Consider the following 13072-nt stretch of genomic DNA (forward strand, 5'->3'; position numbering starts at 1 on the left):
CCCTTATGAAAAAAGAGGAAAAAACATATGTGTGCAAGAGGCGAAAGCAATAGGCAAACATTCAAACATTCAAACATTCAAGCATTCAAGCATTCCTTCAAGCAATTGAGCATTCTAGGTCTCCATTCAAGGCTAGGTGTTTCATTCAAGAAAAGGATTCAACCATTAAAGAGGAGATCACTTACAACATACAACTTACAACATACAACATACAACATACAACATACAACATACAACATACAACATTCTTACAACAAGGTATGAGTACTTGATTACATTACAAACATTTACATTTACAGCATTCTCATTTCTTGGTTAATTCCAAAACTGGGGTTTGACCTGAAGGAAAACCCCTAATCCCTAACCCCCCAATCATCCTCTCTTTTCTGTGTGTAGGTTGTAGGTACACAGCTGTAATTGAAGATCTGGAATCCTTGTGCAAAGATGAACAGATCCCCCTTTGTTTCGCGGATTTTGCGGAGGACTATGTGCACTCCGGGCGCCATCATCTTGTCAACTTTTGCTCAAACTTGCAGGACAACATCATCTCAACATTTTACAGCTAATTCCAGGTCCGTAGCTTCATCCCATGTCTCTATCTCCATCTACAAGCGAATCTTTCCTACTTTCACATACACTCCTAGTTCAATCCTTCTATCTACATTCTTTACAAAAGAGGGTATCCTTGTTGTCTCAACCCTTGAAACTCATTTAGAATTCAATCTTGCATTTTGTGGGATTGCATCTTGTGAGTTTCAACCCCTCTTTTGAATGTAAAGTCTCTCCTAAGTGAAAACCGTCAATCCTAGTGACCTCCTTTCTCTCTCCTTGGAGTGGGGGAACACCTAGGGTTCGATTTTCTGCTTTACATTTTGGTGAACCCAATGTGAACATCCTAATTCTAATTATTCATGGTTAGATCTGAAAATTTTTGCTTCCTTGATTACATTTCCATGTTTGATCTTTTGCAAAATTTTAGAGGTTAATTGCATAAAAACCCTAAATTTTCTTTTTAGTAATTGAGCTTGTGAAATGTTTAATTGTTAATGCTTGTTTCAGATCTACCCTTCTATTGCAAATTATCAATTCATATTTGTGCTTTAATTCTAAAAATTAAGTGGTTAAGTGTCAAAACCCTAATTTTTAACCCTCTTGATTCAACCTTTGACCGATGATTTCACTGATCAAAACACCTCCAAATCGGCTGTAACTTTGGATTCTGCAACAAAATCATAATATCTTTCATCCCTGAAAATTTTGAAAAAAGTTGTGAGGACCGTGTGCACCCCGAGTTCCATTGTCCTTGACATTTTTTCCAAAATTTCGGGAGCTAGATCTTACTATATTTTTTTGCTAGAATCTAGAATCTTGGCTGATTTCATCAATTTTAACACTTTCAAAATTAAAGTCAAAGTTGGTCTAGTGATTGCTTGGATTAAGGCTTCTAATCATTCAAAAATTGTTGAAATTGAAATTTTGTGTCAAAATTGGGTTTCTTACTATCCTAAATCTTAAAAGTGTGTTGGCATTCATTCAAAGTTTCAGTGCTTTATTCAATTTTTTGCAATTTGTGTCTTTTGAAATTAAGTGTTTAATTGCAACAACTTTGATTTCCGCTTTCAAAATTGAATTTTGCATGAAATTGAGTCAACTTTTAAATTTCAAAGATTGCATTGCTTTTAGTATTCCCTCTAAAATCATAAAATTCAAAATTTTAGTTTCCCTCTCTTTTTCAAAATTCAAATTTTGCATTTTTCAACAATCTTGGTAGGGTTCAATTTTGAGATTGCAACTTTAATTTGGCCTATCTACAGATCGTAAAATTACTCAATTTTTTCAGATTATCTTTAAAATCATCATAACTTTCATCCTTGAAAATTTTGAAAAAAGTTGCGAGGACCGTGTGCACTCCGTTCGCCACGGTCCCTGACATTTTTTCCAAAATTTTGGGAGATTGTCGTGATTTCATTTAATAGCTTAAATCTAAGAGATTGGCTGATTTTATTGAAATTTGCTACCTCTAAATTCAAAAATAAATTCAAAATTCAAGTGCTACCCCCCTTGGCCCTAATTTTTCAATTGTGCCTACCTTTCTTGGAAGTTGAGTTTCCCTCTTCTTTCACAAAGTTCAAATTGGATAATCATTATCTCATTGTTCAATTTTGCCAACTTTATTTTTCCAAAATTTGAAATCTTCTCTCTCTCTAGTGCATGAGTTTTACAACAATAAGCCCTACTTACACTATTCCCATTAGACGAAGCCTTAGAATTAAGTCTTTCCAAGGTTTAATTACCGAGGAGATGGAACCTAATTTGAATGGCCTTTTTAATGAGGACACGGGTAATTCCTCTAATCCTCGTAATGATGAAGAAGCTCTCCATGAGGTTTCTGTAGAACAACTTTTGAAATTGGATAACCAATTTGATGATTTTCAACAATGGGTGTCTCAAGAATACCCCGATAGTCAAGCTCTTTCATTAATTGAGGGTCTAAAACGTATGGTTCAAAGTGATAAGAATGGAATTGATATTTTGCGTAGTATTGCACACATCATGGATTCGAATGTGATGCCTATGAAGAGTTGTGTCAAAACTTTAGGTTATACACAACCTTCTACTCAAGTCAATCATTCTATCCCTTTGACAACTTCTATTGCTAGTATACCTACTTTTACATCAAACATAATGACTACTTCAATACAAAACATTCCACCTATGATCACCAGTCATGGGGGCAATCCTTCCTCTTCAATCAACCCTCTTCCTTCATTCAATCCGACTTCTTCATTCATTCCTTCAATGAGTGTCCCTATTGCATCTCCACAAATGAACATGATGCAAGGGGGCAATTCATTCAACCATTCCATTCCTCCTTGTAGTGTTCCTTCTTTCCAATCATCTCCTATGACTAACTATCATAGTGTCCCACCACCTTACTCTCAATCAATACCTTCTTTCAATAATGTAATACCTCCATCACAATCTAACATGTTTAATATGAACTCTTCGACTGAAGTGACCATTAACAATCTTGCACAAACTGTCTCTTCTTTACAGCAACAAATTGCCTCTATGAATCAATCTAAGTTTAGTGTGCCCACATTTGATGTTGCGAGCCCACTTTCTCTTGACATTGTTCGAGCTATCCCCCCTAAGCATGTTGAAATCCCATAGTTGGAGCTTTATAATGGTAAAGGTGATCCTCTAACACATGTTAAGACCTTTCAAACAATATGTACCGATTTTTCTCATGACCAAAGGTTGCTTGCAAAACTGTTTACTAGAACATTAAGAGATAAGGCTCTACAATGGTATTGCTCATTGCCTTCCTATTCTATTACTTCTTTCCAACAACTTGCAAATGCTTTTATTCAACAATTTCAAAACAATATAAGTCCTAAAGTTACTTTGATTGATTTAATGCATTGTAAACAATGTGTTAAAGAAAAAGTGACTGATTTCAGATATAAGCATTTGTGTGCTCAAATTTCTTTTCCAGTACTTGACAATGATATTCAAAGAATCTTTATTTCTAATTTACAAAAAGATATTAGAGAAAAACTTCTATTTTTTGAGTTTACTTCTTTCCAATAATTGTGTGCAACTCTTCACAATTATCAATTGACTGTGAGTCAAATGGAACAAGAAAATCCTATGGCTCCGAGTGATAAGGGTGATAGTAGTCAACAACCATTTGGGAAGTTTAAATCGAATAGAGGGTTTGTTAAGTTCAATGAAAACATCATCAACAACAATGTGAATGCAACATCAGGTGTGCCTCTTATTTCTAAGTTTTTCAAGAAAGAAAGAGAGTTTACTCCTTTGAATGAATCATTGCATAGTATTATGAATAAGTTATTGGAACAAAATGTGCTTACTCTCCCTCCTATAAAGCAAATAGATCCTGCAAAGATTAATTCACCCTATTTTGATAACAAATCTTTTTGTCAATTTCATCATCAACCTGGGCATGATACTGAAAAATGTTTTGCTTTAAAGGGTAAAATTCAAGATTTGATTGATAATAATACTATCTCTATTTCAGGTGTGAATGATAAAGGCAACACATCTGTAGCTCTTCCTAACCAAAATCTTAAGATTTTTACTGATCCATTACCTTCTCATACCTCTAATGTGATTGAGACTAATGATTCCTCTTTCTCACCTGATGGTCTTGTGCCTATGACTCCAAATGTGATTAACTTTGTAGAGCAACAGAAAATCCCTAAAGAACCTTCCATCACATTTTGATTCCAATGAAATTATCAGGGCACCTAATGGTCCTTTATATATAGTTGCAAAAGTCAAGAATACACCTTGCCGTGGAGTGCTTATTGATCCTTCTTGCATGGTTAATGTTATTACTGAAGAATTTCTTTTTACTTTGCAATTGAATCAAGTGATCTATGACAAAACAAATGTGGTTGTGAAATTATTTGATGCATTTTCTTCTCCTGCAATTGGTTCTATTACATTACCTATTGAGGTCCATAACAAATCCCTTGATGTGAGCTTTGCTATTATTCCATCATCTGAACAATTTCGTGTGAAGCTAGGCTATCCTTGGCTATCTTCCATGAAAGCTATTGCTTCTCCTATTCACAAGTGTTTTAAATTTCCCCATAATGGTGAAGTTGTTACTGTCAATCATAGTCTCTTTAAACCAACTGAAAGAACTTCTAGTGTTCCTATTGATTATTTTTGGCCTAAACAATTCCAATCTCTTCCACCATGAAGTGATCATCTTTTCAAATCTTATCAAAAGTGGAAAAAAGATATGATCCTATCTCTAAGTGAACCTCAAACGCCCAAACTTGATATTCCTATCATTCTTGAGAAGGAAGTTCTTCCTTTGAAAGATAAAACTAATGTCTTTCCTCAAGAAGATTCCCAACCCATTCCTATGGATGTGACTATGTCTATGTCTAATAAACTTTCTAAAAGTAGACCTATACCTCCTCATCATGATGGAATTGGTCTCCTTCCTAAACCAAATATTCCTCCTTTATATGGAGCAGTTCCTCCTCCTTCCTCTTATAGAGAGAAGAGACCTTCCTCTTCTCCTATTATCCAACCTAAGAGACCACAACCTAAACACCCAAGTGATAAGGATGAGAACATTCCTCCTCCTCAATCTTCTCAACTTCCTACTAAGACTAGATGAAATTGTTTTGTGCGTGAATGCCGATGAAAGCGTCATCTTAGAGCTCGTGTAGCTGCTTCTCAAACTTTGCAATCCCCAAAAACACCTTCAGCTGGTATTATTCCATTTTCTCCTTAGCCAAAAATTGAGCCAAAATCTCCTAAGCATAAGATGCATGATGGTTTTGATTCTGTACGACTTAAAGATCCTATTTTTATAAATCTTGATGATGATATAGATGAAAATGTTATTCATGATGAAAATGTTACTTCTCTTGCTTCTGATAGTGAATATGAATATGTTGATATTAATAACCATTTATCTAACGAGTTTTCTAAAGCACTTATCCTAGCTCCTAGACAAGAACAATGTGGCTTGGAACATGAACATAGCCCTTGTTTGGATCTTGTGATAGCTCCATCTGCTATGTTGGATGTTCCTCCTCTAGTGTGTTTCCTTCCTTCCTGAAATATTGATCAACAAGATCGGGGGGTGGATGATGTGCTAGACTAGTTCATTAGCACAGCAAACTCTCTCCTCCTCTCTTGATATTTTTTGTTACTTCTTCTATGTGTTATTCTCATTCTTCTATTTGTTGTCCTTAGTGTTGTCTACTTGAGGATGATGCAAAGCATTGAGATCTCTTTTGGTCTCTCTCATGTTGACTCAAAAGATGCATGTGTTCCCTTCTTCTAGGTGACCTTCCTTGATTGGGGAATGAAGAACAATTATGCATACATACATATGATATACATGAATTATCATACAGCATACTAACCCCAAGGAAAGCGAAGTCACCTTGTGATTTGTGTTTTGTGTCTTAGTAGGAAGTTGAGAAGATTGAGGAGGAGGAATGTTCTCATCCTTATCACTTGGGTGTTTAGGTTGTGGTCTCTTAGGTTGGACAATAGGAGAAGAGGAAGGTCTCTTCTCTTTATAAGAGGAAGGAGGAGGAACTGCTCCATATAAAGGAGGAATATTTGGTTTAGGAAGGAGACCAAGTCCATCATGACGAGGAGGTATAGGTCTACTTTTAGAAAGTTTATTAGACATAGACATAGTCACATCCATAGGAATGGGTTGGGAATCTTCTTGAGGAAAGACATTAGTTTTATCTTTCAAAGGAAGAACTTCCTTCTCAAGAACAATAGGAATATCAAGTTTGGGTGTTCGAGGTTCACTTAGAGATAGGATCATATCTTTTTTCCACTTTTGATAATATTTGAAAAGATGATCACTTCGCGGTGGAAGAGATTGGAATTGTTTAGGCCAAAAATAATCAATAGGAACACTAGAAGTTCTTTCAGCTGATTTAAAGAGACTATGATTGACAGTAACAACTTCACCATTATGGGAAAATTTCAAACACTTGTGAATAGGAGAAGCAATAGCTTTCATGGAAGATAGCCAAGGATAGCCTAGCTTCACACGAAATTGTTCGGATGATGGAATAATAGCAAAGCTCACATCAAGGGATTTGTTATGGACCTCAATAGGTAATGTAAAATTGTGACACTTGCAATTTTGACTGCATTTAGGTCTTCACGATGGTGGCACAATGTTGAACCCGAATGGAGACCCCGAAACCTATTTGCGACATCAAAAACTACATCTTTCTGCATCTTGGCCTGATCCTCCTTGCACCCTGCTGTCCCGGGAGGTGGGACCATGGCACCCAGTGCCCTGGTCCTTCAAGACCATGGCACCCAGTGCCCTGGTCCCTCAGGACCATGGCGCCTAGCGCCCTGGTCCCTGACCCTATTTTAGGCCCCGTCTCTTGTTGGGCATCAGGTCTTCAAGTTTGTAATTTGGAAAATAATGTTCCTAGGTCGGCCTAAGGTCAAAAAAATCAATCTTCTAACTTTAATTGACAAGTATATAAACTACATTTCCCCTTACGAAAAAAGAGGAAAAAAACATATGTGTGCAAGAGGTGGAAGCGATAGGCAAACATTCAAACATTCAAACATTCAAGTATTCAAGCATTCCTTCAAGCAATTAAGCATTCTAGGTCTCCATTCAAGGCTAGGTGTTGTATTCAAGATAAGGATTCAACCATTAAAGAGGAGATCACTTACAACATACAACATACAACATACAACATCATTACACCTTCGCATGTAAGAATACAAACATTCTTACAACAAGGTATGAGTACTTGATTACATTACAAACATTTACATTTACAGCATTCTCATTTCTTGGTTAATTCCAAAACCAGGGTTTGACCTAAAGGAAAACCCCTAATCCCTAACCTCCCAATCATCCTCTCTTTTCTATGTGTAGGTTGCAGGTACGCGACTGTAATTGAAGATCTAGAATCCTTGTGCAGAGACGAACAGATCCCCCTTCGTTTCGCGGATTTTGCGGAGGACCGTGTGCACTCCGGGCACCATCGTCTTGTCAACTTTCACTCAAACTTGCAGGACAACATCGTCTTGACATTTTACTACTAATTCCAGGTCTATAGCTTCATCCAGTGTCTCTATCTCCATCTACAAGTGAATCTTTCCTACTTTCACATACAGTCCTAGTTCAATCCTTCTATCTACATTCTTTACAAAAGAGGGTATCCTTGTTGTCTCAACCTTTGAAACTCATTTAGAATTCAATCTTGCATTGTGTGGGATTGGATCTTGTGAGTTTCAACCCCTCTTTTGAATATAAATTCTCTCCTAAGTGAAAACCGTTAATCCTAGTGACCTCCTTTCTCTCTCCTTGGAGTGGGGGAACACCTAGGGTTCGATTTTTCGCTTTACACCAATATAGGTCTTTTATCTTTGGGATAGATAGCCCACTATAGAAGAGACTTCTGATCTAGATCGTATCCTAATCCTCTAAAGAGTTTATCAATCTCTTTTGGAATCATTTGCCTACTTGGGTCCTATTTCTTGAGGAATCCATCAAACAACAAGGTAGAGTTCATGTCCCATCTAGAGTATAATAGCACACCAGCTTCCTTAAGCAACTGTCTTCCCTTCTCAGGTGTCATTTCTCTCATCACAATATCCATCTCCTCTTGTAACTTTTGAAGCTGCTGTTCTTCTTCACTATTTCTCATGTTATTCCTAATTTGAGATCCTTTATGTTGATAGAGGAATGTGGTGAACTCCTTGGAAGCAATGAAGTCACTATCAGCAATGAAATCCTCATGCTCTAGGAATCTGATGTCAACCACTTCTCGGACATTTAGTTGTCCTATTGCCAAGTCTATCAGTGTATCCTCTTCATAACCAGGGGGGTAATCCTCTCGAGGAGTGAATGGAATGATGCTAGATGTGGAAGCAGGAGACATATGAGCCAAATACTTTGTATTCCTAATAGTATCATTGTAATCCCTAAAAACATGAGGTGGGACTCCCTCAAGTATTTCCAATTCATGCTCCAAAAGTTTGTTGGCCAACTCCAAGGGGTCTTCAATCTTTTGTAGCACGTTCTCATCCATTTTCCTTCTAAAAAGCTTCCATTGATAAGCCTACATTGCTTTCTCAAACTTTATTCGATTCACTCTAGCCTCTTCTGTACCAATATTCTTCATGAGGTCATCCTATAGGTAAGATTTATGCTCTCTAGCCTTCAGCTTTTGTGATGACTGGGCTATCCTTATGTATCCTTCAAGATCAAAATTGGGTCTTGGATCACCCATAGCCATGCCATAATAATCCAATTTTGTCTGCAGTAGGCCATAACTCTTTGAACTTTTCACAATAAAATCTGAAAATACTAACAACCCAGGTACAACTTATTATTCCCATGGCTTGTCAGATGTTCTATACTCACTATTGATAATTGCCTCACAATTTCTAGATAAGCCACTCTGTTAGGGACTGTAAGTGGTAGTAAGTATGCTCTCCCTCTGAACCCGTATACCTTGACTTGTGTGCAGTCTGAAAAACAATACCAATCTCACCAATTGTGTTTGATTGAGGGATCTTCAGTGAAATCTTTTGGTCTTAGAAATCTTTGAACCTCTGGTGCAAGGGCATGATCACATGAGCATCCCAATAGTCTATATAATGGCTTGACAAAGAACTCCTCAAAGTTCCAATATTGATTATTCACATACCTCTGGTCCCATGAAGAAACCCATAGTTGCACTAGTTTTCTCATCCTAGCATTGTCATATGTCCTGACACATAACTCTTCTGGCCATAACCCTTCTGGCCATAACCCTTCATCTAGGCCCACATATAATAGCATATGCATAAGTAAGGAATAATGCTTTAAATGAACATTGATGACATCCCCCTTTAACTTTTCTAACCCATGATTCAAAACCTCAACCAAATAAGTAGAAAAATCAAAGAAGCGGGGGTCCTTAGACTGCAAATCAACACAAATGACCATGGCTGCAACATCCATCAAAGGATGGGCTTTTATGCCTACCACTTGGGCAACACAGTAATAGGTATACTTGAAATATGAATGGAAAGAGTTGACATCATAGGGAGCTTTGCCATCCTGACCTAGTGGCACTAAGGACCTTGCATTCCTAGGTCTATGTATAGGGAGTCTCCACATTTTGTAAATGTGCTCTAGGTTAAAATATTCACTTGTTAACTTCTTAAGGTCAATCAATTTTTCAAATCCCCAATCCAACTCAAACACGGTGTTAATAACCTCCTTTCTGATTGCAAGAATTAGCTCACCCATGTAGTTATATATGGTCTTGGTTTTAGGGTCATAATTGTTTGCCAATGCCTTCATGAGCTCCACATTCACAAATACATTAGCCATAGCTAACCTTCCTAAGTTCAATCGCCATAAATTATTGATAGGTTGAGGGGAAACTCTTCTGTTGTACCCATTTATGAATAATTCATACCCTCTCAGTTATGTTCATATGTCTCCAAGATCCTCAAACTGGTCCTCTAGGCCTTTCTTATCAGCTCTAATCTTCTTGGACCTCAAACTGGATGATGGCCACTGGTCAACCAGGTCTTGGGCCAAAGAATGCCCTTCCCTTTTCTGCCTTTTAGGTTTTTCTTTTGCAGCAATAGGTTCTTTTCCCTTTTTGGTCTTATTAGTTTTAGATGATGATTCCATTTGAATTTTAAAAAAGAAGTCTGCATGCAAACAACTTACTTTGAATTACTAAGCTTTATCTATGAATTCGCCCAATTCCTGCTTTCAGTTCGTCACCTATGAATTCCCTAATGTTGTGTCCTTTGATGTTGATCCACTACTTATAGCGTATTTAATTAGTTAGTAATGGTGGTTTGGACAACATTCACTCGAGCATATGTTTGAATTTAATGGCAATGTGACCTTCCATAGGATTTATTTCTGATTTTCATGGAAATCAATAATCATTTTGATGAGGATATGTCTTTTGATCATTTGTTTCTTTAGTCCATCAATCTCTTTGTTTCTATCAACAATACTTTTGTTTCAAATATTACTTTGATCAAGCATCTTTTCCCTTCATCGAAATACTGTATTTGGTCAGTATGGTTGTCTCCTCATCGAAACATATCTGATATCCATTAGGTCTTATGTCAAAGAAACATTGGGCTTTGGTGTGCTCCTTTATTTTTTCATCGAAATACTTCTTTCATCAATATCACTATGCCTCGTTGATGAATGAGTCTATTATCTCACTGATAAAGTTACATCAGCAAAACCATGCATATCGAGAACATGCCTTTTAACCTCCTCGAAACCTATATCCTCACCAATATCTTTTATCGATATAGCTTCCTTTTGTTGGATCAATATTATTCTTTTGATGAAAATGCTCCTTTTGGTGGGTCCTTTTTATGTTGCACCAATAGTATTATTTCCTCAAGAACTTTCCCATTGATGAAGACCCTCTCTGCTTTCTTCAATATCTTTTGTCATTGAAGTTATTATCTTTGGTGAGTCCTTTCTGGAATTCATCGACATTTCCTTCCTTCGATGGCTCTTTTATATCAATGAGACATTCCTGGGTCTCATCAATCCAATTTCAAAAGGTATCGATGAGACTCAGTGATGTCTCATCGATATAAAAGAGCCATTGAAGGAAGGAAACGTTGACATCAATAATAATTTTTTTTTTTGATAAAAATTATCATCGTTGAAGTTACGATGACTACCAAGATTTCAACCAATGATGTAATCGGAAGACATACAATGTTGGCAGAGTCCATTGGATTGTCGTATTTTTGATGGGTATGGCATCATCGACCAATCCAATGCCAAGTTTTCGATAGTTGATTTTGTTGGCACTCCAATGAAAATTCATCACAAATCTGACAAATGACCATCAGAAATCAGTTCCGAATGTAGTAGTGATCACTTGATTGCTTCTCTTATGTCATTCTTTATGCTTGCTCAACTTCTCTATAGTTTTATCTTCAGTCATCACTTGAGTATCCTTCCCTTCAATAGGCGTGATAGGCAAATATCCACTGCAGAATCACTTATTACCTACAATACGAAAGAAATAACATACAAGAACATACATACGCATCTTATTTAATCAATGCATCTATTAATTTCACATGTGATCTTTCCCTAAATAATCTACATAGCAATTGGAGTAAATCACATGGCTGCAGGAATAAATGACATAGTTGCAGGAATAAACTGGCAAAGATAAAACATGATTTAATAGGTTTAGACTTAACATATAGAATACATATAGTCAACTTCAATTACATCACTACTACTATACAAACCAAAAGATGACAAAAACCCAAGAGTTCTGAGGATAGAAATATGACAATGTCTCAACTCATCAATATCCAATTAATTAAATCATCTTCATAATGTGTCATGCTGATATGGAATAGATAATGCATGTCAATCCATAACCTAGAGCAATTTGCCAGTAACAACAAATATGTCAACCCGATTAGACCAATAACAAAAATACCAAAAGTAATTGTCTAAATCATGTGTTCTACATAACCAAGTGATCTCCAGATGATAACAAGTCATCCTCAGTGTCGATGAACAATATAACCTGCCCATGAATGATATATTGGTGATTGCGCATAAGTCACTAAACTTGTTAGTGAACATAATGTGTTGGTTCAAAATAACCAAATATCTCTTGAAGGATAAGTGTTGATAAGTGTTGACATCAATGACAAAACCAATGCAACATATCCATAATACCAACACACAAATCTCTAACTTGGACAAAGGAAACTACACACAATCAGTCACCAACACCTTTCACAAAATGATCATAGCAGTCAATCTTATATATCTACAACAAGAAATTAATTCAACTACATGTTGGCTTCAAGAAAACTTAATATATTATGAAATGTGTACACATTGTCGGCCAAATCTGAACTCAAATACCAATGTGGACCAATACAATTGATCACATATTACCAAAATTGCAAGCCAAAATACTTAGATCACAAAAACCATCACCAAATTTGATCCACACAATCTCCATTGGATTATCAACACAAGACTGCCATTTTGCACTGCCAAACTAAAAATCAATACACATAGACTTCTAACTCAAGAACCAATCACCACCAAAGGCTAAAACTCTGTAATAAGGTAATCCAAACATCCATCTACCTTCCTTGAAATCTGTAATACACAATATCAACCCAAAAAATAAATACCAATCAAAATATTGAACTTTGTTGGATGCTCTATTATAGGCTTACTGGACTTGAACCAATCTTTAATCTATCTTTTGGTAGGATCAAATCACACAGTGTGGATGGGATTATTGTCTTGGGTTTCCATCAATGACAACACCAAATGACCTGTGCAGTTTCTCTTTCCAATAGTACCATGATGAATACCTGGGAAATAGGCGTCATGTGTAATCTATTTTCCTCTTGCATTCTACACTTGGGGCAATTTTCATCCATACTTCCTATCTATACCTCATCCAAAAAATTATCTCTCGTAGCCTCCATTATCCCTCATCCACTATTATCTCTCATAGCCTCTATTATCCCTCATTCACCC

Source organism: Cryptomeria japonica, chromosome 1, assembly GCF_030272615.1.
Source record: "Cryptomeria japonica chromosome 1, Sugi_1.0, whole genome shotgun sequence".
In the NCBI taxonomy this organism is placed as follows: Eukaryota; Viridiplantae; Streptophyta; class Pinopsida; order Cupressales; family Cupressaceae; genus Cryptomeria; species Cryptomeria japonica.